This window comes from Dendrobates tinctorius, unplaced genomic scaffold, assembly GCF_039654945.1.
Source record: "Dendrobates tinctorius isolate UK_male_01 unplaced genomic scaffold, ASM3965494v1 ptg000138l, whole genome shotgun sequence".
Lineage (NCBI taxonomy): Eukaryota > Metazoa > Chordata > Amphibia > Anura > Dendrobatidae > Dendrobates > Dendrobates tinctorius.
Window position 1 is genome coordinate 1328403 of NW_027361806.1, and position 27091 is coordinate 1355493.

The following is a 27091-nucleotide window of genomic DNA, read 5'->3' on the forward strand; positions in this document are numbered from 1 at the left end:
CACATGCACATTTGTGGCCTGCTGGAGGTCATTTTGCAGGGCTCTGGCAGTGCTCCTCCTGTTCCTACTTGCACAAAGGCGGAGGTAGCGGTCCTGCTGCTGGGTTGTTGCCCTCCTACGGCCCCCTCCACATCTCCTGGTGTACTGGCCTGTCTCCTGGTAGCACCTCCAGCCTCCGTCTTATGCTACCACGAATGTGAAAGCACAGCCAACTTTTAAAAGTGACCAAAGCATCAGCCAGAAAGCATTGCTACTGAGATATGGTCTTTGATCCCCTCCTGCAGAACCACTCCTTTATTGAGGGTGTCTTGATAATTGCCAATAACTTCCATCTGTTGTCTATTCCATTTGCACAACATCATGTGAAATTGATTGTCAATCAGTGTTACTTCCTAAGTGGACAGTTTGATTTCACCGAAGTTTGATTTACTTGGAGTTATATTCTGTTGTTTAAGTGTTCTCTTTATTTTTTTGAGCAGTGTGTATATATATATATATATATATATATATATGGATTTCAAAATGTTAAGGCTGCATTCAACCATGGAATGTAAGATGTAAAGTTTGATTTAACTGAATTAGACACTTATGACTAAGGAAAAAAAAAGTAATCATAGACCACACCTTTAGCATAACATTTTTTGCTGCTGTAAACTGAAAGAAACAAACTAAGTTAAGCAACTAATTTAAGAAAAAATACAACTCAGGACTCCCGCAATGAGGGGATGATTGAATTAAGTACTCTCCGCTACCCTAGTGAGCCACTCCTGAAAAACAAACACGTGTAATGGGCAGGTATAAACAAAAAATTAAAAAAAAATATTTTTGAACTGTTTAGAATAGCGAGAGGCTGCGCTGATGCTTCTGACAGTGACAGACTTGGTAGTTGGGAATGAAATCTGCAGAAAATGATTCTTAATTAGGATCCGTGACATAACAATGTGTCTTTGATTACCGGAGTAAAGCTACTCATTCGCTTTTGTTTGGAACTGTGAAATAAGAAAAAAAAAGATACAATGTCATTTACAGCGTAAATATTGAAATTCTACGAGTAAAACCACCCCGGGGCCATCATCAATTCCAAAAGTTTATCAAGCGATAGCATAACATGAAATACTAAAGTGTCACTTTAGCTGGAAACAAGTGATTGTGACCATTAAGCATGTGGCGGCCATGTGTGTAGAATCATTTATAACCTGCAACCATGTGGTGAATGTCACACAATGCTCTGCATGTGAAGAGGAAGCCGTTCAAGACAATGCTTCTGCTACAAGAGCTAATGAGGATTAAACGAGCATGCGCATACCCTCCTCAACGTCGAAACTACAACACCGGGAAGAAAAAGTCATGGAATAATGGAAATCACAAGATGGATAGACGCGTTACTGATCTGAAAATGATGAAAAATGGAAAAAAAAAAGTTTTCAAAACCTCTTGATTTATCCAATCTGGAGTATGAGCACCACATGGAACAATCCTCATACTTCCAGCCTTGGTTGCTATCAATGAGGTTATTAATGGTCGTCTAAGGAATATTCTCTGGCGGAATTCACTTGAGCAAATCATTGATATCTGCTGCTGGCAGCTCCTGTGCAATTGCGAACCAATGACGTCCCAGATGTGCTCAAGGGGAGACAAGTCCACAAGTCCGGAGACATTGCAGTCATGGTAGCACATTTAAGCTACGCAGGATGCTCACAGTAGCACAAGGAACATGCGTCCCGCGTTATCATGTCGAGAAACTACTCCCAGGACACTTTGGAGAAATGGTCGCACCATCGGTGGATGATTTGTATCGCAGAGCACTGCTCAGACAACCATTAATAGCCTCACTGATAGCAGCCAGGGCTGAAAGTGTGAGGATTTTTGCGCCTGGTGCTCACACTTCAGACTGAATAAACCAAAATATTTTGAATTTTTTTTTTTTTTCAATTTTGTTCATCGTTTGCAGATCATTAACACGTCATCTATCCATCCTGTGATTTTCATAAAAGTTATCACTTGAGAATTTTCAATCTACAAACAAAACAGTGTTAAAAGGTAGACAACCTCTTCATATTGAAGCACAACAAGAGAACACAAAATGACAAATTTGCAAAAAATACTCTGCAGTAAAAAACATAACAGTAATCAGCAAGTGCTGTATAACAAATACAGGGTATTTGGTCGATGCGTTTTTTGCAAAAAATGTATACCAAGCCGCTTCACCACGTCACGGTAAGGCTAAGTGCACACGTTGCAGAAAATTTCTGCACAAAAACCTGAATCCCTTCCCAGAAACCGCACCTATTTTTCTGCGGCGGTTTTGATGCGTTTTTGATGCGTTTTTTACCGCAGCGGTTTCTAAACGCATGGGAGAAGCCAAAACCGCGGAAAAATCCGCAAAATTAATGAGCATGCTGCGTTTTTTACCGCGATGCGTTTTTTTCGCGGTAAAAAACGCATCAATGTGCACAAAAAGTGCAAAATGCATAGAAATGACTGTGCAGCTTATTTTTAGCGGTTTTACAGCGGTTTTATAGTGAAAACCGCGGTAAAAACCGCTAAAAAAACGCTGTGTGTGAACACAGCCTAACCCTTCACGAAGCAGTCCCTATCTAATGTATTTAAAACCTGAACATGTGAACAGTGTCTAAATGAACAGGATACAGACAGGCGCCTCCTAGTATATGGGCTTGTGGTGTAAGACAGCTCATTTATGTGCATGTCACACAGGAGAGGGGTGGGGTCTCCCAAACCATGCTTAGCAAGGAAAAACGGATTAAAAACACATGTGACATGCACAAATGTGAACAAGTCAGTAAGACAATGCTCACACCACCCAATGGCTGAAACACAACAAGAGAACACAAAATGACAAATTTGTAAAAAATACTCTGCAGTAAAAAACATGACAGTATTCAGCAAGTGCTGTATAACAAATACAGGGTATTTAGTCGATACGTTTTTTGCAAAAAATGTATGCCAATCCGCTTCACCACGTCACCACGGTAACCCTTCACGAAGCAGTCCCTATCTAATGGATTTAAAACCTGAACATGTGAACAGTGTCTAAATGAACAGGATGCAGACCTCTTCATATTGGCGAGAACGGCACCGGATTTTATTCTCATGTTCACAATTAACCTGCGCCATTAATCTTTCAGAAATCCACCCGATCCCGACCTTTTATATTTCTATCATTTGTGTTCACACTGAAAAGACTAACCTGCCTAAAGATGTAAGAGGCCACTAAGTAACACTTCAAGCGACAGCCATGTTTTGAAGATGATACTTTCATATCCATAAACCGAGAGGTTTTGTGTCCTTTTCACTAGTGGCTCTTGGAAACGTCACCTTCAATCTTCAGTTTTCATGACTGAGTACTCAGTCACTTAGCTGGAAGATAATTTTACAGCCATATATGATGCTGGCCACATTGCTGTGAATTTACAAAAAAAAAAAAAACTTCCCATGGTGAAAATATTATGAAACAGAAATGTTAAATCTTGGGTAAAAGATTTAAGACAATGGATTTTAAAAACAATTATTAGATTCTTAAAAGGAACTTGTTGTAAGTTTTAGGCTTATCCAAACTAAATACATTACATTTCATTACATTGAGGTTGGCTAACACAAGGTGAGGTTTTAATACTCGAGAAGGGACTGTCCCGATTGGGGGCACCTTGTCGCGGTAGGATGACTTTCACTTTTTTTTTTTTTAACCAAAACAGTATTAAATACTTTACAGCAATGACAAATTAAAAATTACAGTATCTTCCTGGTCAGAATAGGATATACCATCTTTGATAAAAATAAGTTTCACATTTTTATGTAAATGAGGTTCCAAGCTCATTGAAGGCGGGAGAAACCCTATCCATAAAAATACAAAGTTGTTATTTCTCAGCGATGGAGTATGTAAGTATGTATTTGTGGCCAGGAGTATATATTTGCACTTGTCTTTTACTATCCTGCCCAGAAATGTAGTTAGTTTGATAGCCCTAAAACTCATGACTAGTGATGAGCGAGTATACTCATTGCTCGGGTTTTCCCGAGCATGCTCGGGTGTCCTCCGAGTATTTTGGCGTGCTCGGAGATTTAGTTTTTGTCGTCTTATCTGCCTGATTTGCGACTTGCAGAAAGGCTGAATACATGTTGGAATTCCCTAACAAACAGGCATTCCACACATGTATTCAAGCTGTCTAGCAGTCGCAAATCATGCAGATGAGACTACGAAAACTAAATCTCCGAGCACGCCAAAATACTCGGAGGACACCCGAGCATGCTCTGGAAAACTCGAGCAACGAGTATACTCACTCATCACTACTCCTGACAAGTTCCCTTTGGAGTGTTTGATCTACTGACAATAACCAGATCACAAATCGTTTTCCTTTTGGGACCCCCGGCGATTAGTTGTTATCTGTATGGAAACTTCAGTGTTCAATTTTCCATACAGCTCCCCCACAGGGAAAATTAGTAATTACACCATACCCATTTATATAATTGGAATCCAGAAAAAAATTTGATGCCCAAGTTTTGTACAGATAGGTCAAACGTCAGGACCTCCAAGACACATTACTTTTTAGGAACAGATTGCAAAACGAGTGTGACAAGTTTGCAAACTTGCTAATGTTAGCCAAGGGCAGAGTACGGTAGATTTACCTAGACTGAAGTTTAACACGCCAGTCTTAATCCATAATTTGTAGATTTAAAATGTGCCAAATTAAAAGCAACAGTTCAGCAATTTTTTTTTCAGCGCTGATATGACACTTTAAATGTAAGCCCCCTGCCCCCAGTCATATACTCACCTTCACTTCTTACCACCTCCGCTCCGATACCGCAGAGCCATCTTGTGCCTGTAGCTTCTGATTGGCCGGAAGTAAGGAGCTCCATCACAAGCTCTCAACACAAGTCTATAAGCGCCAGAAGCCGGGAGGTCACTTTTCACTGAAGACACGGACCAGAGCGACTCTGGATAATAATGAAGGGGACGACAGGTGAGTATGACTGGATAAAAATAAAAAAAATCTGGAGTGGTGCTGTAATGCGTTTCCATATTTGGCTATCTCTTCACACTTGGCAATTTTGGCTGGTTTTTTTTCTGCAGCCCAAACTTTCTTTATTTGCAGTAAAAAAAAAAAACTGCTTCCAATAACCAGGTTTTCTTGCGTTTTTGCTGCAGTTTTAGTGCAGATTATTCATGTCATTTGTCTACAGTACAAGTTTAATATATGGTAGTTTCATTCACCACGTTCACCCAAAAAAACAGCAAAAACACACGGCTGCATTTTTTTGCACTTTCTAATTGCTTTCTAAGGTGAACAAACGCTGCAAAAATGCTGAAAAGAGGAGAGTTTTCAAAAAAGCAGCAGTTTTGTAAATTCAGTCAGGGCAAAAGAGCTTTTAGGGTATGTGCACACGTTGCGGGTTTGGCTGCGGATTCGCAGCGGATTTGGCCCTGCGGATCCCCAGCAGTTTTCCATGCGGTGTACAGTACCATGTAACCCTATGGAAAACAAAAACCGTTGTGCACATGCTGCGGAAAATTCCGCGCAGAAACGCAGCGGCTTATTTTCCGCAGCATGTCAATTCTTTGTGCGGAATCTGCAGCGTTTTTACACCTATTCCATTATAGGAATACGCAGGTGTAAAATCTGCAGGGAATCTGCACAAAATCCGCAGAAAACCAGCAGGGAATCCGCAGCTAAAACGCAGGTCATTTTACCTGCGGATTCTGCAGAATCCAAGTGGAAAAATCCACAATGGAATCCGCAACGTGTGCACATACCCTTAATTGGCATTAAAAAAAAGCAATAAATAAAGCTCCAAAAGCATAATGTGTTATAACCTTAAGGGTATGTGCACACTTTGCAGATTAGCCTGCAGAATTTTCGGCAGAGAATCCGCATTTCTTAGCAGAAAATGCAGCATAAAACGCTTGCCTTTTTCCTGCGGAAGTGATGCGGATTCCTTGCGGTTGTCCTGCGGATTCCATAGCATTTTTTGCTGTGCGGATTTGGGTTGGTTTGAAAATTATCTGGAGAGAGAGAGAGAAGCTGTGGATCCACCAAAAGAATTGACAAGCTGTGTAAAATATACCGCTGCGTTTCTGTGTGGAATTTTCCGCAGCATGTGCACAGCGTTTTTTGTTTTCCATTGCTTTACAAGGTGCTGTACAACGCAAGGAAAACTGGTGCGGATCCGCAGGGCCAAATCCGCTGCAGATCTGCAGCAAAATCCACATCGTGTGAACATACCCTTAGGCTGTGTGCACACGCTGCGGATTTTGCTGCGGTTCTGCAGCGGTTTTGGCCGCTGCGGACCTGCTGCGGTGTACAGTACCATGATTCCCTATGGGAATCAAAAACCGCAGTGCAGACGGTGCGGAATTTTCCGCGCGGATTATCCGCGGTTTTCAATCCGCAGAAAGAATTGACATGTCAATTCTTTCTGCGGATTCCGCTGCGGTTTGCCATCTCCTCCATTGAGGAGATGAAAAACCGCAGAGCAATCCGCAGGTAAAACCGCAGGTCTTTTGACCTGCGGTTTCACCTGCGGATTTTACAAAATCCACGCGGATGAATCCGCACCTAATCCGCAGCGTGTGCACGCAGCCTAAAGGGGTTTTTCTATGGTAAGCAAGGGCGGGCATATCAATGCTGCACAGGAGCCCAAGAGGTGAGGAGGCCACTACCACCTCAAAATCTATTGGAGTTGTGCATTATGATGAGCTATTGGGCGGCAAAGGGCCCATATTCTGTTTTTGTACAAGGGTCTCTTCTGTCTGTGTCCTCCAGTGATGGGCATGAAGTCTGTTGCAAAAGACATCTTAAGGTCTATGTACAGCTTTAGTAGAATATCTTTCTTTCTACCAGAACTATAGGGGGTACAGAGCACACACTAGGGTCCTAATGACAGAGACGGCCCGCTGCCACGTAACATGCCGCCATAAGTGGGGGACCTGTTACAGAATGAGACCCAACTGCTATGATAACGCCCCCGAGGGACATAAATCTAGGTGCATCGGTGGGGAACTTCTTTTCTTGCCTGGAAAGGCTTTAATCTAAATATGTGAATCATGAAATGCACACTCACGTTCTCTAACCCCCCTCACTCCCACCAACGAGTAAAACAGGTGGAAATTACATGTCTGACAAGGCGCTAAGCATTTAAATAGAACGTGGCTCATAATAGAAAAATAATAATAGAAATCCCAGCGGTGCGCACACCAGAATCCCCACCTGCGAAACATACGAAAACCAGGAACAAACAGTTGTGCAAACGAGAAGGAATGAAAGGATTCTGACCACCGAAGTCTCAGATATATGGAGCCTCCCTGCTAATTGTATTAATTAGTGCCGCATGTATTATGGCGGAACAGCTCCATGTAACTCAATGGGTGAGACGTTTTATTCTATGAAATATAATAGTTACTATTAAGACCAAGTAACTCGTTTTATTGGTGGTTTTCTATTATTTTTTTCCCTATGCATGTTATGGAAAATGGATTTTGCTAACTTGGTAAGCTGACAATGTATTCCATTTTTTTACAGTTTATAGAAAAAAGATCTGAATATTTTTTACTTAAATTGTCCTTGGAGCGCACGTAACAACTTTGAAATAGGGAAGATTTTTTCTTTTCTCTGGACAGATGAATGTGAATGTAGGCGTTCAGTCTGATGATGAAGAATCCTAGGACCATGTACAGCAGGTGAACTCTTTCCCAGGAGGTTTTGGGAGTCTTCTCTTCTGCAGTGTAAAACTCATCCAGAAATCAAAGAAGTCTCCCCTGTTTCCGAGGGGCCTCTCAGATGTTCAGGAAGAGCTGGCAATTATGTCTTTAGAGGTAATCTGTCACCAGGTTTTTGTTTTTTTTTAAACTACTTTTGGAGAAGCATAATGTAGAGACAGAGACACTGATTCCAGTGATGTGTCACTTATTGGGCTGCTTGCTGTAGTTTTGATAAATTTACAGTTTTATATAGAGGAGATTATCACTAGAGGACTAGTAAACCTGGCAACATGGTAACATGTATCCCTCATGAGCTCTGTTTAATCCCACTACAACGCCGATCGGCAGATTTATGCCTATGCACAGTGTACACAGAAAGCAGCCAATCAGTGGTGTGGGTGGAGTTATACACAGCTCTGCATTCAGAGAACTGCTAGATTTGCAGCAGTTAAAACTCTAATTTTACCAAAACTGCAGCAAGTAGCCCAGTAAGTAATACATCACTGGAATCAGGGTCTCTGCCCCTACATCATGCCACTATCAGATGGAGTAGCGAAAACCTAGTGGCAGACTCCCTTTAATATGTGTGGTTATCAGCAGTAATAATCAGAATCATGTCTATTATTTCTCTTTAAGGTTTTTAGGAGTGATAAATTAGATAAAATGAAGGTGTCACTGATGAGGCCAGTGATAGGCTTCAGAGGTCATGTGAGTGATGGCACGATGTTTGCTTCATTACTGGAGTGAGGCAGCAAAGGATTAAGTAGATAAGTAATGGTTATTTTTTTACTTTAACACATTTTTAACCCATCACAGTTTTAAAATATTCCATACAACCCCTTTAATAGTGTGGGCTGTTTTGTTTTTGCATTATTAATACTTTTTCAACCTTTCTTGATTGCAGCAGCCAGACTCATATTTCTTTCCAGCCGATACACAGTTTCCTCCATCCTGTGCCACTCATTACACTGGTTGCCCATCTACTACAGAATACAATACTAAGTTATCACTGTCATCCACAAAGTGTTCCATAGTGTTGCAAAGCCCCCTAACTCCTCTCCCACCTCTGCTTACCATCCTACCCATGCTCTCTATTCTGCTAATGATCTAAGACTAGCATCCACCATAATCCAAACCTCCTAGTTCCGTCTCTAAGACTTTTCCTGGACTTGTTTTCTGGAATGCACTACCCCAGTCAGTAAGGTTAAACCCCTGTGTCCACAAATTTAAGCTTGCCCTTAAAACTGCATCTTTCTAGGCAGGCCTATCACATCACCTCCTAATCTAACTTCTCTAAGTTTCCCCTTCCTACATTTTATCTCAAAACCCTTTTTGATTCCCCAAACTCCATTCATTTTGTATCTGAATATAGATGACAGGACCAAACAATACAAGCACTTTTTTACCTTCTTTATCACCTCTTGTGAGTGGGGTTATCACTAAAGTTGAGCACATTTTTAAAAATTTGGTTCCGATTATGATCGGCGGCAAATATTGCAATATTCTCCGAACGCAGCCGAATGCCATTGGAGTCATTCGGAGTAGGAATGACCGAATATGTTCGGAAATGATCATCAAACATAAATTCGGCACAAATAGGGTAACAATATGGCACGAATGTGGCAAATTTAGATTCGGCGACCGATTCCGAACATATTTGCTCGACTCTAGTTCTCACTCTTCTTGGTAGATTCATTGACTTATGTGTTTCTTTGTCTCGTTTGTACTTGTTTCCCATGTATTGTACAGTGCTGCAGAATATGTTGGCGCTACAGAAATAAAATTTGAATTATTTCAGGGGGAAATGACTTTTTGAGCAATCGATTTTCAGTGCAATCCATACGACATGTTTCAGGTCAACCTCTTTTTTACTGAAGAGTTAGAGAAAAACCTCTTGTATGTTTTCCTAAGCAGACATAACACCGGGATGAAAGGGAGTAAGAGCCGTACACGTTGGAAAGCCAAGCTTATATATAACACATTCCTAGACGTGGTGTGTTTGAGATAAGTGACAGGCCTTTCACTTTTTTCTTCTGTTTAGACATTAATGCGTTGAGTGAAAACGTCAGATTTTCAATTAAACCAAACACTGAAGCCGCCGACACACGGCGAAGAATTCAACCAAGTATTAATTATCCCTCTTCGTTCCTTGATGTTTTTTCTGAAAGTTGATAAACCGAGGCAGATTTCTGGTGACATCATATCGAGTTTAGAATAATCCACTGCAGATTATTCTTCTGTCATTAATGTGCCAACGTCAGGTCACCAGCCTGATTGTAAGCCAAGGTACGAGTGCGGGTGACGGTACCAATCATTAACCTTCGTTATTAATGGTTTGTTGACTTAAAAAACACACAAAGCGATGGAGGATGGAGCAACGTGATTTATTAGCACAAATACCAACTGTTATTGTTCAGGAAAGACACATTAGGGTGATGATCATTACTTAACTCATTGCCTGTCAAATCTATAAATGGGATGTCAAGCAAGGAAAACTCAATTAGTCAAAGTAGTAGTAGCCATGGGGTGTGCAGATGTAGGAGTCACAACTGGGCCTCTGGTGCTCATAGAGTGGCCAAAGGTCCTCAGTCATAGAGGAAGACACTGATAGGGCTGATGCAGATGACTGGACCTTCAATCCAAGTTCGAACCGACCAAACATCAGATCGCGCTCGGACTAATGTTATTCTATGGGGCTGTGCAATGTCCCATTTTTCCTCAGACAGAGTCTGTCCATGGAAAAAAGTGAAGCATGCCTAAACAGTGTCCAATATTCAGATGGCACTCGTACATACATGTCAATAAGTCCATGGAAAAAATAGGATTGCACTCAGAGGACAACTGAGTTTGGTAAAATTTTCATGAACTGACGGAATAAAGAAGATGGAGACATTTTTTCCCATCTTCTCAACATCTGAGAAAATCGAATCACACTCTGACCACACTCTGGCCACACTCTGGCCACACTCTGATCACACTCTGGCCACACTCTGATCACACTCTGGCCACACTCTGATCACACTCTGGCCACACTCTAACAACACTCTGGCCACACTCTGATCACACTCTAACAATACTCTGACCACACTCTGATCACACTCTGACCACACTCCGATCACACTGACCACACCCCTGGTCCCACCCCATGGCTACACCCTGGTCACACCCTTGACCACACCCCTGGTCACACCCCTGGCCACACTCTATTCACACTCTGATAAGAGTGTGATTAGCATAATCGACCCGATTCTCTCGATTATAAAAAATATAGTCTCTCAGACTTACTGTGTCTGTTAAGCCACATTCAGGCATCCATTTTTTGAGTACGAGTTCTGTCCAGATTTTTCATGGATAGCACTCGTGCTGGTGATAGTCTATTTTGTCATTCACATGTTCTTTGAAAATCGCAGAGACATGTTTGATTTTGATCCGTGGGTCAGATCAAAATTGGTAATGCAAGTCTATGGACATGTGAAGAAGTCGGGCCACACTTGGTTGTGGCCTGATTTTCAAGCCTGTGGACATAGGAGAAGGTGGAGAAACTTTGTTCCTCAAAAGCAAAACTGATGACAGTCAGACCAAGCTCTGATGAAAACCTGAGCAAAATAATGGTCCCATTTTTCTCGGACATGTGAATGAGCCAGATTTTGCTTTGGACTCAAGTGAACGCTGTAGATTATGGGTTGCCCTCCCAGGGCCGTGAGGTACTCGGCACCGGGCCCGATGAGCTCCAATGGGAGATGTCACGGCAGCTGGGACCCGGCCCGTGGCCCTGGGCGCCCATTGTAAAAAGGGGGAAAGTTTATAAGTGATTCGTGACGCCACCTGTGGTGTTCGGCAATGTAGATGTAAGCCGACGCTGCAGACAGATCCTCTGGGACAGATGGTGTGGTGCAGCAGTGATGTTATAGCCCTCCACAGGCAGGGCTGTAGTCCCAGGGTAGTGTAGGTGAAGTGACACTTAGATGGTGTAGTGTCAGGCGCAAGGGATGTGGCAGTGCTGGGCAGGTTGGTGCAGGAATAAGTGGAGGACACCAGGGCATGTAGTTCCAAAGCTTTACTCACAGTCTGTTGCAGGTACAGGTGCCCGCATCCTTGCCGTGTCCTCCGGGTCAGGAGCTCAGCCAACTTCCAGGCAAGATGAAGTACTCCTTTCCAACACTCCGCCAGCATATGTGCCTTTTCTGAACGTCTCCTCTTATAGCACCTTTGAATGAAGTACTCCTAGTACTGAGTTACACTGGAGTTCCTCGTGTCAGATGTTCCTATGAACTCTACTTGTACGGCAGACAGCTGTAGCCTGCTTCGGGGACTACTTGCTACTAAGTCCCGGCTCACTAATATGTTGCTGTTGTGTCCCCAAGTCTTGTGTGGGAATAAAGTGGTCACTACTTCTATTCCTCCGGTGTCTGCTGCAGGACCATTAGTATCTGTACAACCTCGGGGACCAGACCCCGGCCTTGCGCTTAGAACTTGAAAAGGGTTCTCCTCTAACCCTGGTCCTTGTTCTCTTATTCTCCTTACGTTCCGTGCTAATCCTTCTTCCCAATGGAGAATCAAGCTTCCTTTCTCTGTCTCTTTCCTGTGCCAGCAGACCCAGATCACTGTGGCCTGCTGCAGCACTTCCTTCTTCCATCCCTCTCCAGGGGATCTTCTCTGTCTCACACTCTGTCCTTCTACATCCTCACTCACTGACTGAATCGAAGACTGACTGACTGACTCAATTCTTCCCGCTCTTTTGTGCGAACTAACTCTACTGTTGTGAGCTCATTTTCGGGTTTGCCTCTGGCTTCTGGTGAGGGTTATGGAGCTGGCTGTGCTGACAGAGGAGTAGTGAGTTCTCTATCTGGACTCCCTCTGTTGGTGAAGGGAGGTAATGAAGCTGATCTAAATGGCAGAGATTGGCCACCTGAGGAAGAGGACTGTGATTGGACATCAGGAGTTTCTGATTGGATTTAAGGCAGCCGACTCCCTAGCTTCTTGCTGGTGATTTTTCCTGACTGTGGCTCCTGGTTTCCAGTTTGGTTCCTGCCTTCCTAAAGCTAAGTTTTCTCTGCTATTGTTTATATGAGTTTTTGTTTGGTTTGCTTAGTTTTTGTGTTCAGCCAGCCCTGGCTGGGACTGGGCTGAATCCCCATTTTGTCTCTGATCAGTTGATCTCTTTTGCTCTGTCTTCAGAATATACCTGAGTGCTGATATAGTGATTTGAAGTCTAGCAACTTCAGAGCCTTTTTCTATCAGATGTGTTTGACATTCTTTTTGGCAGGGTTTTTTGCGTGATTGCAGACAGCAGCTTTTCTTTCCTGTCCTTTCTAGTTAGCGAGGGTCCCATCGTTTGCTCAGCCTATCTTTCTACCTGTGTCTGTGTTTTCATCTTGTTTCACCGACAATACATGTTGGGGGCTGTCTTTTGCTTTGGGGTCTGCTCTGGGGCAGTTTAGATTTTCCCTTTCATTCTTTAGGCTTATTTAGTTCTCCGGCCATTATGAGGCGTCTAGGACCACCGTAGGCATGCTCCACAGCTACTGCTAGTTGTTGTGGATAGGATCAGGGGTCTGCAATCTGCTAGTTACCAACCTCTCCGGTTTTCTGGGCTTAGCTTGCTTTTTGTTTTTTCCTCCTCGGTGACTCATTCATAACACTCTACCCACCTCCCAGCACGTTTCGTGTTCCAAGCAGGGAGCCACCAAGGGGTGCTATGCTATACTCCAAGGAGGGAGCCGCCGAAGGTGCTTTGCTACACTACTTTGTGGTGTGGGGTGCAGGTGTTGGAGTGTGGTCAGGTGTCTCCACCTTACCTGGATAGTGGGGTACCACACCTCAGGAGGAGGTGCAGTACCTCTGTGGCGACTGAACCCTCAGGGGAGCCACATACCCCCGTTAAACACAGCACGTCCGCGGGCTGCAAGGAAAACAAAGTTGACAATACAGGAACATACAAAATTTTGTAATGCAAAATAAACAGTTCTTATCTAATCTTCTCAATATGAGAGGCACAGTTTCTTGAACGTTGCAAACAATTTTAACTATCTAAATTCAAAGTTATGCTACCTAATTTAAAGTGCTATGAAAGCAAACTCACTACCGATTCAAGTAATACATTTTCTAGCAACACTTTTTCTTTCTGCCATCTTTCACATTTTCTACTTTTCTTCTTCTTACCCCTAAGTGACAACTGCTGGTGTCTGGTTCATCATCTGCATATCTTTATCCAATCTTTATTTAAACATTGTAGCACATTATTTCTTTCTCTCTGAAACTCTATAAAATCTGTCACTATTTCTTTTATTACATACTATCACTATCAAGTTTCTAGTCAAAAATACTAGTAAGTGCAATGGTAGACACTGGTCCAGCCAACGTGTCTGGAAATGTCCTTATAACGAGGTAGTCCTTATTCCAAGGAAAGGTTCCTATGTAAAACCAAGAGAAAGCACCTAAAGAAGTGCAAACTATTTACAATTACAGTTCTGGATCACTCAGCGTCCATGATCTCCACAGTTCAAGTGTAAAGGCTGCCAATAAAACTGGGCAACAACTGAGAAAAGAAGCAAGAAAACAAAAACATGATAACCAAAAATAGAAAACAAGAACAAAGGTGCAAATACCCTCCTGGGTAATGAGAGTTAGTTTAAGTCAACATCTTGACTAGTGATCTCCTCTTGGGTTTCTGAAAGCTAGTTGCGTGTGCTGCTTCCAGGGGAGATGCTCTGGGTGTTCACCTCCTGGTGGGTTGATGAACTGCTGGTCCTCATCTGGTATGGTTGCTGCCTGAAGTACAGCTGGTATTGCAACTTGTACCATGGGGTGAATGACAGGGGTAGATGTAGCCTGTCTGGTGTTGGTAGGGGTAATCACTACTGTAGGAGGTATTCCTGCTGGGGGCACATACGCTTTCTCCTTTTTATATACCGCGATGAAATCCTCAGGGATGTGGCGGATATTCATGGCATACCAGCCACGCAGCCCCTCATGCCGGGTAAAGGTTATGTACTCACCCGTGTGCAGGTCTCTAGCAGGGTGTCCCTTCCTTAGGTGTGACTCCACGTCCCTCCGGTTGAAGAACAGGTCACTGATCCTCTTGGGGTCAGAGATAAACCCAACCCCCGTTCGTGGTTCACATTCAGGACCTGGCCCCATCCTGCCGAGTCCCTGGGGCCATAGTGACCAGCACGGACCTTCTACTTCCGGTCCATAACCGGGCCCAGCACAGCCTGCCTCCTCTGTTCCTTTTCCCGCTGCTCGGCTGCCAGCTGACGGATGGTTGCCTGGCAACTGGCCCATGTCTCATCCTCCTCTTCCCGGGGCCTACCTTCGCCCACCATGGACCATGGCACCACTGTTAGGGGTTCCGGTGTTTCCCCCTGGGGGCGATGGGCGTACCTGGTGCCTCCTGGCGGTGAGGTCTCAGGTCCGGTACAAGCACGGTGCGGGCCCTGGTGGCAGCGGTGTAGTGGTTGCTGTCCGGGCGGATATCGGAGATAGTGGTGGCACAACCGGCGGTTCCCGGTCAGCGGGGGTCTCTGGAGGGACCTGCACGGCCGCCCTGGGTCCAGACGGGAGCTCTTCCTCCTCCGCTTCAGCTCCCAAAGCTTCACACTGCAGCGGTGGCAACGAAGAGATGACGATAGACGCTGCCGGTGACACTGCAGCAGTCTCAGGTGCTACAGGGTCTTCCTGGAGGGAATTCGGTGTAGCGGTGGTGGGTACCGGTGATACGGGTACCACGGGTGTAGGTCCCTTCTGGGTGCGCTGCAGATTCAAGGACCACAAGGCTTCCTGCCTCAACCGTAAACGGTGCGTCAGCTGGGCAATCTCGTCCTCCAGCTGCTGGCGGTTCATCCTGGAAGCCGGGTCGGAGCCTTCAGCCATTGCGCCGGGGAGATTCAGCTCAACCTCCTCGTGCTCCGCAGGCCTCCTCCCTTCTCCTTCCAATATGGCGTTCTGGCGTTCTTCTTCCCGCCTCGGCTCTTTTCCCGCCACTGGCTTCCGCTCCTCCTTCTGGGGGCAGCGTCTTCTTCCAACTCCTCCATACCAAGCCAGTGGCGGGAAAAGAGCCGAGGCGGGAAGAAGAACGCCAGAACGAACCCCTCGGGGGGTGGACCATTTTGCTGTCGCATAGAAGTTTAGACAGGGGAGGCCCAGGACAGTCCACGCTCTTTTCTTAGGACCACCCATAGTGTCACACCCTTCTTCACCTCGCTGGCGGCCATTTTTAGCATTCATTTTACAGTCTATTAAATTAGGTCTTCTGCACATTTCCAAAAGTTTTAAGTCCAACAGATCTCAGGCACACAGAACCCGATGGCATCGGGTCTCGTTATCCTGTTCGTGACGCCAAGTTGGGTCGCCCTCCCAGGGCTGTGGGGTACTCGGTACCGGACCCGATGAGCTCCCATGGGAGATGTCACGGCAGCTGGGACCCGGCCCATGGCCCTGGGCGCCCATTGTAAAGAGGGGGAAAGTTTATAAGTGATTTGTGATGCCACCTGTGGTGTTCGGCAATGTAGATGTAAGCCGACGCTGCAGACAGATCCTCTGGGACAGATGGTGTGGTGCAGCAGTGATGTTATAGCCCTCCACAGGCAGGGCTGTTGTCCCAGGGCAGTATAGGTGAAGTGACACTAAGATGGTGTAGTGTCAGGCGCAAGGGATGTGGCAGTGCTGGGCAGTTTGGTGCAGGAATAAGTGGAGAACACCAGGGTATGTAGTTCCAAAGCTTTACTCACAGTCTGTTGCAGGTACAGGTGCCCGCATCCTTGCCGTGTCCTCCGGGTCAGGAGCTCAGCCAACTTCCAGGCAAGATGAAGTACTCCTTTCCAACACTCCGCCAGCATATGTGCCTTTTCTGAACGTCTCCTCTTATAGCGCCTTTGAATGAAGTACTCCTAGTACTGAGTTACACTGGAGTTCCTCCTGTCAGATGTTCCTATGAACTCTACTTGTACGGCTGACAGCTGTAGCCTGCTTCGGGGACTCCTTGCTACTAAGTCCCGGCTCACTAATATGTTGCTGTTGTGTCCCCAAGTCTTGTGTGGGAATAAAGTGGTCACTACTTCTATTCCTCCGGTGTCTGCTGCAGGCCCACTCGTATCCATACAACCTTGGGGACCGGACCCCAGCCTTGCGCTTAGAACTTGAAAAGGGTTCTCCTCTAACCCTAGTCCTTGTTCTCTTATTCTCCTTACGTTCCGTGCTAATCCTTCTTCCCAATGGAGAATCAAGCTTCCTTTCTCTGTTTCTTTCCTGTGCCAGCAGACCCAGATCACTGTGGCCTGCTGCAGCACTTCCCTCTTCCATCCCTCTCCCGGGGATCTTCTCTGTCTCACACTCTGTCCTTCTACATCCTCACTCGCTGACTGAATCGAAGACTGACTGTCTGACTCAACTCTTCCGGCTCTTTTGTGTGAACTAACTCCATCCACCTCCCATCACGTTTCGTGTTCCAAGCAAGGAGCCACCAAGGGGTGCTATGCTATACTCCAAGCAGGGAGCCGCCGAAGGTGCTTTGCTACACTACTTTGTGGTGTGGGGTGCAGGTGTTGGAGTGTGGTCAGGTGTCTCCACCTTACCTGGATAGTGGGGTACCACACCTCAGGAGGAGGTGCAGTACCTCTGTGGCGACTTAACCCTCACGGGCGCCACAATTACACCATAGATGGCCATATTTACCAACAGTTAGGACGGAAAATGTAGGACATTTAAGCCTCATGTTCAAGAATGTCCAAGAATAGCATCAAAATACAGTTCCAACAGCTACAGAGTGGCTGTGGCTGTGGCCAGGGACTGTATATCACTCTGAAATCGATAGGGGGAAGATGTGCAGTACCCGGCTGTGGCCACTATTCTGTTGACAGAGCTGTGAAGTTCTGGAATCCATTATCACCAGGAACAGCTGATCGATGGGAGATCCGAGTGTCGCACCCTCACCAACCAGACATTAATGACCTATCCTAAGGATAAATCCATAACATTAAAGTCCTGAACAATCCCTTTAAGGTTTCACCTATCAAAACAAAAAACACAATATATCCTTGGGATTAATGTATGATTGCTCGGCCAGGATCACACTGGTGGGATTTCCCATTGATCACTAGAACAGAGGTCTAAAGCCACCAACTCCACCACACTGCCCGACCACAGTGAAAAGGAGGGTGCTACTGTGCTATTGGAGGTCTATAGAGTCTATAGAGAATGCAAATACCGGTAGTGATAAATGATTTTTTTTCTCCTGCTAGTGAAGCTTTACACTCGTTCTGTAACTTATAGAACCTTCCCATTGTGATTCCAAACTGCAGGTATAAAAACATTTCTCATCGTGAGCTGGAAACTGTCAGCAAGCAGCAGTTCATGGATCTGCAGTGGTCATTCTTATCGATGTGTTTCCACAATGCCATGCTTCCAGGACACACAAATGCCAATGAAGAACTAGTTGGCTCAATAACAACCTGTTATCCTCAGCAGTCCTGCTCATTAGCAGATAATTACCTAAGGCTAATTATATGCATTCATATGTTAATTAGACTATTTGGATCTTCATGTGTCATTGATCTAAATTAACCTGGGCATTAAAATATGCCAGAAGTCTAAGCTGGGCAGAAGAGAGGAAAGATGCCAGGTTGGCATCAAGACATTCAGTTTTGGATGAAATTTTAAAGTGTAGGACAAGAGCAGAAAACCAAATTTTTGCTTCAATGTAATTCTACGATTGCCTCTGCAAAAAGCTATAATGCAGTTCAACAGTCTACTTGATGATGGTTTCCAGACAAAAAAAAATTAAAAATAAAGAATAACAAAATCAGGCAAAAATGAATGCAAATTAATCCGAAACATTCCAGAATTTGCAAATAGAATATTTTACATGATTCCATGACTATGTATATTACCCAGTCCAGTCCTATGTTAATTTTCCTCTGTATTAATGTAAAATAGTGATTCTTATGTTTTACTATAAAAAAGGAATATTTGAGCATTGCGTGTTACCGTGCATTCATGCATTCTTACAGCAAAAACTCAAGTGAGAAAAAAATGAAGGTCGCTCATTTTTCTCCAGTCGAGATGTTCCAAGGTCCCTACTTGATCACAATAATCTCTAAGATATATTAATTAAAAAAAAGGATTAAAAATAAATCAGCGAACTCCTCTTATCAAAATGTCGGGCGTTTTCAATGGTGCCGGTGGCCATTGTCCGCTTTCACTTTTTTGTTACCGAGTAAATAACGCTCCTGCTCTTGCCCTTCGAGAGCATTCTTCGCCCCCATTTTTTAGAGCTAAAACACAGCTGCTATAGGTGGTCTGATGCATCAAACACAAAAAAAGTAGGTTCTATAGGGAAGATTGATCCATTACAGACTTCATTTGCCTTTCAGAATAAACGTTTGGGACCCGGTTCTCAGGCACTTACAATTTTAGTACTTGAACTCCACCGAAGGGACCATCACTTGACTGACATTTCCACCTCTAGTGTCTATACCAACCTCTGTGCTTCCACCAAACCCATTGTGGCCGAGACATTGTACCTTTAAAAAGGAAAGTGTTGGGAGAAGAAGCTTTGTCTTGCTGAAGGACTTTGCAATTACAGGCATCATTGCATACCATCCCATCTAAAAAAAAAGAAAAAACCCAATTCTTCTCCTTATCATAAGAGCCCATTCAATCCGAAATTATACCAGACTTCAACTAGGGTGAAAGAGACCTTGTGTTTCCAAGCAAATTGATTGCTGTAGCCACAAAAGGTGAGAACCGCAGTGGAGGCCTCTTCTGCCGCCATTGTAAGACGCTTTCGACCAACCAGCAGAAGCCTATTGAAATCGGGTGGTTGTATTTCTTGCAAACAAACAAGTTCAATAATGTGATGGTCAACAGAGTTACCCTATCCCCCGAGAGCTTTTGTTCCATGAAAAGAACCCTAAAATAACCACTTGGAGATGTTAAACCAAGGCATAATATTTTAATATGAAAGTAGACGTCTTGTACATCCCGTGTCTACACCACAATTATTGTCCTCAATTAGATCACTCAAGGGTCGGTGCAAACTACGACCAGAGAGGTTATTTTTTATTTTTATTTTTTATTATAAAAAAAATAATTCATAAATATTTATTTTCATTGTAAAGAGCGTAATGAACGATCCCATCTATGGAAAGGCGACAAAGTATGTTCTAGATGTTTTACATAGTTTACGATCTTGATCTCATGACTAGAGATGAGCAAAATTGCAAACTGACAGGTGGGATCGAATTCGGATGGGAAATTTGCCATTTAAATGGAACTTGTCGTGTGCAAAAATGATATTTACCTGGAGATATATGGCTGGTCTGCAGGTAAATAGCTTTAAAATGCTGTCTGGCCGCCACACTGAAAGCACAGTTAGCGGGAAGAAATGAACCTATATTTTCCTGGGATCTGCTCGCTTTCAGCTACTGGGGTGGTGGACGAAGCGGTTACAGTCATTGTCCTCTACACTATGAGCAAAAAAGGCTTTAATCAATCCCCATCACTTTGGCTGACAGTTCGCTCTGCAGTTATATGCAGAGCGAACTGTCAATCAAAGTATCAAGGAGTAATTATGGAGCGCCCGGGGCGCGCGCGCTGCGGGGTGAGAGCGCGAGAGGGCGCTCGCACAGTGCAGGCAGGGCCGTGGGGTACTCGGTACCGGGCCCGTCGACTTCAACGGGGGACAGTGTCATGGCGGCGGCGACCCGGTCCGTGGCCCTGGGGCATCCATTAAATAAAATGATGAAAGGGGAAGGGGAAGAGTTGTTGGTGATGTTGTTAGATGTGGTAGAAAAGAAGATAAAGTATATAGATGATTAAATACGTGACACCACCTGTGGTATTCTGGTCAGAGGTGACCAGCGCGGCAGTGTTGTTCCCCTAAGACTGTTGATGTGGCGCAGCTGAGGTGAAAATAGCTCTCCACAGGTAGAGCAATAGTCCCAGGGCAAAGATGTTAGATTAATAGTCAAAATGACTGTGAACGTTGGAGTGCAGAGAAATGAGAGGAGGACACAGAGAGGTGCAGTTTCTTTACCTTTTACTGGTAATTTGTTGCAATCTGGAGTACCACATACAGGTGATGGAATGAGTCCGGCTCGCCTGGAGGCATTCAGGGGATCCACCTTGCCGAGTGGGGATTTTGGACTTCCTTCTGTGCTTTGCGTGTGGGTCTCCACTGTTTATAACTATGCTGCGACCCTAAATTGCATGATGATTTCATTAACCTGTATGGCTGTCAGCATGAGCCTATTCCACGGGTACCGTCCTTTTCACCGTCGGCCCCTGGCTCCTTATCCGCTGCTGTACCCTCAGGTGCTCAAGGTCGCACAGAAATTTACAATCCCCTGTACTTTCAGATTCGACGATCAGGTCATACAGCTCCTGACCACCAAGGACTCTGGCGTCCCTTTCTCTCCAATAGCGCTTCGCTCTGGGGTCTGCTATAAGCAGTTTTTTAGCTTCCCAAGAGCCTCTCCATCTCTGATCATGTCCTTTCCCTCTTCACGGATTAGCCTCTGCCTATCGAGCTCCTCTCTGATCAGCTCCCTGTCTTGAACTGACTGGATCTTCCAGAAAGATCTTTTTACCTCACATTTAACTGTTTTGTCATTTCCTCACAGCTCACAGCTGCTCTCGTTTCCATGATAACCCCTCAGCTCACCTCTAGCTGACTCACCAACCCCCTCTGCTGGCCTGAATTTATAAGGCAGCTCCCTTTTCTGACCTGCATCAGGAATTGTGATTTAATCTATGTTACCTGGCATGGGGGTCCCCTTTCTCCCTCCAAGCATGACTTCACCTCATAGAGGGAGGCAATGTCACTGTGACAACCGGACTCTGGGGTGTCACATTCCCCCACAGTTAAGTTCAGTACTCCTGGACTGAGGAAACATAACAAGAATTGTCAACAACAATTAATGAAAATCTACATAGTCTTAAAAATGTAAAAATTATCAAAAACCAGACAAGAAAAAGAAACAATAGCACAGTTACTGCAGCGACCAGTCCTTACGCTGCTGTCCAGGAATTGTCTTTGTGCTTGTACCTGGAGTTTGGTTGGTGGGAACCGCCTTAACCCACTTTGTGTGTCGTCCCTGGGCGTGGCTACAGGGCACTCTTTAGATAGGCCTGTTTTTCGGCCACGCCGGCGGCTTATTTTCAAGGCCTTTTTGGAGTAACTATTTACAAATAAAAGTTCTGACCACACAAAGTCATGTGGCCCAATTGTCCTTTAACTGGTTATTATGAATACTTAAAAAAAGGTTCATACAGTAAGTCTCTGTAGGCTCTCATGGTTAACGGTTACAACTATACATTCTTATTACTTTATTTACATTATGTAATCTCTGTAACGGGCAGGGATCTGACCTCTTGTACTACAATTGGATCTACGCAGTATAGGTATTTCTGATGACCTGACCTGTTCTCTGATGTCTACTGTTGGTGCACTAGTCACTACGCTATAAGTAGCCTTGTGTAAGATATGTATTCTAGACTGCCTTCTCTCTACTCCTAGACTCACCATGAGATTGTCAGATTCGCTGTTAGCAGGTGACAGATTTCCGCATTCCACTGCAGATGTGGTATCTGTTACTGGAGCCATTTCTTATGAGTCTCTTCTTCTTCTGGTGCAGTAGGCTGATGAAAGGTTAGTACTGGTACTACTATTGCCTAATTTACTTGTGTCCACGTCTGAGGAAATTCTCCAAGTATAGTTTGAATCTTTTCTTCCACCTCTACTATGGGTTGTGGAGCGTCTTGGACTTCTTTCTTATCCTTCAATTGATCAGGGCACATCTTTAGATGATCTCTTGAGGCTGCTTCTAAGGTTTCTCCTCCATCTTTGCTGATGATTCATACTTTGGTGTTATTAAAGTCTGAAGGTATCACGGTGTATGGCTCTGCTTCCCACTGGTCATCTAGTTTGTGAACACGTCTCTTTCTATTGAGTACTTGTTCTCCTGGTGCCAAGGGAACTGCAGGGGCGTTTTGGTTGTAATTTCTTTCCTGCCTCTGTCTTGCTTGGGACAAACTTTTCTCCACACATTCTTGTACTTTGCGGTATTGTTGCTGCCGCTCTGTATCCCAGTCTGCATCTGATGATGTTGTCTCAGGTGTTAAGACTCCCATGTTAAATCAATGGGTAACTTGCCAGGTCTTGCTCTCATCAAGTAGGCCGGAGTGCAATTTGTAGAGTTTACTGGTATATGATTATATAGATCTATCAGATCTGGCAACTTCTCTGGCCACTGGTTTTGTTCTTCCAGAGGTAAGGTCTTCAATAAGTCAATTACCACCTGGTTCATCTTCTCACTGATGCCATTTGTCTGTGGATGGTATGGCGTCGTTCTGATTTTCTTGCAACCGTAAATGTTACAGAACTCCTGAAACACTTTTGCCTCAAAGGCTGGACCTTGGTCGGTGAGCACTTGTTCAGGGTATCCGTGCAGTCGACAAAAGTGCTGCTGAAATGCCTTAGCTGCTGTCTTTGCTGTTTGGTCTTTAACAGGCACGACTACCAAGAACCTTGAGTAATGGTCCACGATGGTCAAAGCATAGGTGTAGCCATTCCTACTTGGAGTTAACATCACGTAATCCAAGGCTACCAGTTCAAGCGGCTGTTTTGTGATGATCGGCTGTAATGGGGCTCGCTGGCTGTTACGGTCTTTTCTGCGCAGGTTGCATGGGCCACATTCTCGGCACCACTTCTCAATGGAACTCCTCATGCCAACCCAGTAGAATCTTTCACAAAGTAGGACCTCCAACTTCTTCCAACCGAAGTGTCCTGCTCCATTGTGGTACGCCTCCAAGACCATGGATCCCTCTTCAGGACTACCACCTGCCAGACCAGTTTGTGTGTGCGCGAGTTGATGTTCCGCCTACACAGTTTACCCTCGTACATGAACAGCTTGCCTCTCTCCTTCCATAGCTGCTGTGCTTCCTGTGGGTCATCTGGACCAGGGAGTGAATCAGCTTGTGCCAGCCACTCCTTTACTAGGCGAACAGCTGGGTCACTATCTGGTGTCTCTGCCCACTCATGATGGGGTAATGGATTCAACGTTACCTCTCATACAATAAAGCACTTATTCCTCACTCCTTGGGAGTGCTGGGCTGCAATTGGATGGTGGAAGGCTGGTAACTCGATTTCTTCGAGTTCTTTTGGATCTTCTCCCCCGTCTTGTGAATTGGGCATCCTGGACAATGCATTCGCATTAGCGTTCTTATGTTCTGCTCTGTACTTGATGGTGAACTCGTAGTTGGACAGCCGGGCCATCCATCGCTGCTCAAGTGCCCCGAGCTTTGCCGTTTCAAGGTGGGTTAGCGGATTATTGTCCATGTAGATGGTGAACTTTGCTGAAGCCAAGTAGTGCTTGAAGTGCTCTGTTACTGCCCAGACTATGGCGAGGAACTCCAGCTTAAAGGAACTGTAGTTGTCGGGGTTCCTCTCAGTGGGATGAAGCTTCCTGCTGGCGTAGGCAATCACTCTCTCTCTGCCTTTCTGCACTTGTGACAGCACTGCTCCCAATCCCACGTTGCTGGCGTCAGTGTAAAGTACAAATGGTTGGTCATAGTAAGGGTAGGCCAGGACCTCATCTCCTGTGAGAGCCAATTTCAACTTGGTGAAGGACTCTTCTATCCTTTTGTTCCACTCGAACAGAAGATTTTTTTTCTTCGCCTTCTTGGATTGGCCCACTAGAAGATCTTGCAGCGGTGCTGCTATCTTGGTGAAGTCCTTGATAAATCTTGGGTAGTAGCCTACTAACCCAAGAAATTGCCTCACTTCATGGATAGTGCTGGGTCTTTGTCAGTCCCGGATAATGGTGACTTTGTCAGGATCGGGTGCCACACCTTCCGCACTCACCACATGGCCTAGGTACTGCACCTTGGGTTTCAAAAGGTGACATTTGGACGGTTTTATTTTCAGGCCAAAGTTTGACAGGGCTTCGAATACCTCGGCCAGGTGCTTCAAATGGTCTTTGCAGGTTTTGGAGAAGATGATGATGTCGTCCAGGTACAGCAGAACGGTTTCAAAGTTTTTATGTCCAAGGCAGCATTCCATTAACCGCTGAACGCATTGCTGACCCCGAACGGCATGTAGTTAAACTCGAAGAGGCCCATTGGTGTTGTAAATGCTGTCTTCCCTTTGTCTGCCTCTGCCACAGGAACCTGCCAATACCCACTGGGGAGATCTAAGGTAGAGAAATAATTAGCAGTTCTCAGTGTGGCTAGTGATTCCTCAATTCTAGGCAATGGGGAAGCGTCTTTATGTGTAATGCTGTTAATCCGCCTGTAGTCTACACACATCCTCATATTCAGGGGCTACAACTATTTCTGATTACCGCAGCCTCCTTCTTCTCCTGTAACATACTCTTGGCACATTGATAGTGTGCTGGTGGTACAGGCCGGTGCCTCTCTTTAATGGGTGGATGATCTCCGGTGGGGATATGATGTTGGACCCCTTTTTCCTGCCCAAAGTCTAGAGGATGCTTGCTGAAGACCCGTTCAAATTCTCGAGCCACCCGGTAGGCCCCATGCTTTTGGTGCGAAGGGGTGAAGTCAGTGCCTACGTGTAGCTGCTGACACCAATCCTCCTGCTGCCCTTCAGAGCCATTCTCTTCCACCTTGTCAGATGGAAGCAAGGGTTCTAGTGTCTCGATTGCATTGTTATTGACAGTGAACAATTTAACAAGGGTGGGTAATTGGACCTCTCTCTCCCCACAATTTAAGATACATATCGGTACTCTCCCCTTGCGGACATCAACTACCCCTCTGGCTGTCAGGATAGTGGGCCTACTATCAGAATACATGGGTTCTACCCAGGCTTGGTAATCTTGACCCCTTAGACCTATTGCTGCCCAACACCAAATTAACATTTCACTTCTGGGAGGTACTGCAATGGGGAAAGGATCACTTACTCTGACACTGCCGACTTTGCCACCAGACAGCTCTACCTGTTGTCTCTGCATCAGGGCTCTGATCTCCTTTTGCAGGACCCGTTGCTGACTGGAGCTGGCAGTCTCGGCTACCTGTTGTAACAAAGCAATAATTTCTCCAAGACAATTTTCAATTACATTAGTGCCTAAAGTGATCATAGGATGGCATTCTCGCTTGTCAATATCAACTGTAATCAAACCTTGCGATTGCAATTCTACTGGGCCAATCTTGGTGATCACCTCTTTATATCCCATCTGAGGCAAGGGCTCACCATTGCTGGCAAAAATGGCAAAGTCTTTATCTGAGCTATGAGTATTGTCTGAATCTGCCCAGTACTGCTTAAAAAGAACATATGGTATCGTTGTCACCTGGGAGCCGGTGTCCAGTAAAGCGTTCATCGGAAAACCGTCAATCACAACAGGCAAGACTGGTCGTTCTCCTATGTACTTGTCTCGCCAATTTGGTGGGCCTGGTCGCCTTACTCCCGAGGGTTGGCCCTTTGCCCGAGGGGTTGCTTGTTTAAATGACAGGATCTGGCTAGGTGTCCCACCTTGTTGCAGCGGCGACAGATGGGCTGTCCGTCTTTGTCGTAACGATCACTGTCCCTCCCTCTGGTCGGTGGGATCCTCTTCTGCTGTCGCCACGGGACGTCATCTGGACTGGAGGCCAGCTGGATCTTCTTCTTTCGAGTCACTTGCAGGGACTGCACAGTTTTTGTGAGTGTAGCCACACTTTTGGTTAGTTCCTTGACTTGGAGAGGTAAGTCTGCAGCAGAATCATCATCTTGGGACGGCTTGTCAGTCTCAATAGGGGTCTTTGGAAAGGATGCTGTCTCCTGCTCGTATGTAATTGCAGGATGATTAGAGGGCTCTGTGCTGCCAAGATTCAGTTCATGCAGCACTCGGATGGCCCTATCCTTAAAGTGTGCAAAGTCCTATTCAGGATTTTGTAGGGCCATTATGCGCAGCTGTGTCCTTTGATTGTTAGACTGGAGTCCCTCTATGAACTGCTCTGTTAGTAATCTATCTTCATCTTGCACGCTCTCAGGGTCAACCTGCTTTACGGCCCGTAGTGCCTCCTGAAGTTTAAGGGCATAGTCCCGTATATTGTCCTGCACTCTCTGTTTGCACCCAAGGAATCTCATTTTTATCTCTGTTGCAGTGCGGGTATCAAAAGTGTTCTTCAGTCTGGCCAAGATTTGTTGGACAGTGCCTTTATCAGTGTCCGGCCAGGACTTTACTTCCCTCTGGGCCACACCAGTTAACTGGCCAATGAGGATACTGACTTTTTGGCTTTCAGACAGGGGGTACACTTTGAACAAACTACATAGTCTTTCTTTAAAATCGCTCAGGGTGTGCGACTCCCCTGAGTACTGAGGTAACCAGGCTGCTCCTGGTATATATGGCATTGATAGCGGCATTATGGAGGCTGCGGCAGCGACCGCCT

At 45.2% G+C, this 27091-nt stretch overlaps 1 long non-coding RNA gene across 1 annotated transcript in view; it reads right to left on the reverse strand.

Moving 5' to 3' along the window:
- The window catches only part of LOC141048878 (uncharacterized), a 29212-nt gene extending 21935 nt beyond the window's left edge, over positions 1-7277 (reverse strand). The window contains exons 1-3 of the long non-coding RNA XR_012220167.1: positions 7221-7277; positions 4788-4950; positions 3209-3378 (exon numbers count right to left, since the gene is read on the reverse strand). This is a non-coding gene — a long non-coding RNA (uncharacterized lncRNA). The remainder of the gene's footprint in view (positions 1-3208; positions 3379-4787; positions 4951-7220) is intronic.
- Positions 7278-27091: the final 19814 nt, after the last annotated feature.